The sequence below is a fragment of the Schistocerca serialis genome, chromosome 1 (assembly GCF_023864345.2).
Source record: "Schistocerca serialis cubense isolate TAMUIC-IGC-003099 chromosome 1, iqSchSeri2.2, whole genome shotgun sequence".
Classification (NCBI taxonomy): domain Eukaryota; kingdom Metazoa; phylum Arthropoda; class Insecta; order Orthoptera; family Acrididae; genus Schistocerca; species Schistocerca serialis.
The window spans coordinates 876,900,416-876,901,786 of NC_064638.1; the positions used below are offsets into that span (position 1 = coordinate 876,900,416).

The 1,371-nt window shown below is 43.7% G+C and overlaps 1 non-coding gene across 1 annotated transcript; it reads right to left on the bottom strand.

Moving 5' to 3' along the window:
* Nucleotides 1–275: 275 nt before the first annotated feature.
* Nucleotides 276–350, bottom strand: Trnap-cgg (transfer RNA proline (anticodon CGG)). The gene has a single exon. It is a non-coding gene; the product is annotated as a tRNA-Pro (tRNA).
* Between the last annotated feature and the right edge of the window lie 1,021 nt (nt 351–1,371).

Sequence of the window (1,371 nt, forward strand, 5' to 3'; positions counted from 1 at the left end):
AACCGCAATTGCGATAGGCTACAATCCAACCTTTATCAAAGTTGGAAACGTGATGGTACGCATTTCTCCTCCTTACACGAGGCATCACAACAACGTTTCACCAGGCAACGCCGGTCAACTGCTGTTTGTGTATGAGAAATCGGTTGGAAACTTTCCTCATGTCAGCACGTTGTAGGTGTCGCCACTGGCGCCAACCTTGTGTGAATGCAGAGTGAGATTTTCACTCTGCAGCGGAGTGTGCGCTGATATGAAACTTCCTGGCAGATTAAAACTGTGTGCCCGACCGAGACTCGAACTCGGGACCTTTGCCTTCCGCGGGCAAGTGCTCTACCAACTGAGCTACCGAAGCATGACTCATGCTCGGTACTCACAGCTTTACTTGTGCCAGTACCTCGTCTCCTACTTTCCAAACTTTACAGAAGCTCTCCTGCGAACCTTGCAGAACTAGCACTCCTAAAAGAAAGGATATTGCGGAGACATGGCTTAGCCACAGCCTGGGGGATGTTTCCAGAATGAGATTTTCACTCTGCAGCGGAGTGTGTGCTGATATGAAACTTCCTGGCAGATTAAAACTGTGAGTACCGGGCGTGTGTCGTGCTTCGGTAGCTCAGTTGGTAGAGCACTTGCCCGCGAAAGGCAAAGGTCCCGAGTTCGAGTCTCGGTCAGGCACACAGTTTTAATCTGCCAGGAAGTTTCTTGTGTGAATGCTCTGAAAAGCTAATAATTTGCATATCACAGCATCTTCTTCCTGTCGGTTAAATTTTGTGTCTGTAGCACTTCATCTTTGTGGTGTAGCAATTTTAATGGCCAGTAGTGTATTTCCATCTTGAGTGGGATTCCTATTTGTTATAGGTCATTTTCAGTGAAGGCATTTAGTAAACTTTCACAGGATGTCTTATAATGCCCACCACTAATAAAACTGTAATTTTCCCAGATAATTGTTGGATGATTAAAGTCTCCACCAATGATTACAGTATCATAGGGTAACTTATGTACAAGTAAACTGAAGTTTTCTCTAAAGTTTTTGGTTATATCAGGAGATGAGTAGTCTGGTGGATGATAGAAGGATCCAGTTATCATTTTATGCCCACCTCTGATACTGAGTCTTGCCCAAGCAATCTTACAGGCAGATACAGTTTTTACCTCAGTAGTGGATTTGAATTTCTTGTCTACTGTGACAAATATACCACCTTCATTTCCCATTTGCCTATCCTTTCGATATACACATAAATTTTCACCTGAAATCTTACTGTTTTCAATGTCAGGTTTCACCCAGCTTCATGTACTTAGTATTATGTGAGCTTCACTGCTTCCCATGAGTGATTCAAACTCTGGCACTTGGTTGTGAATGCTTTGGCAGTTTACCATTAG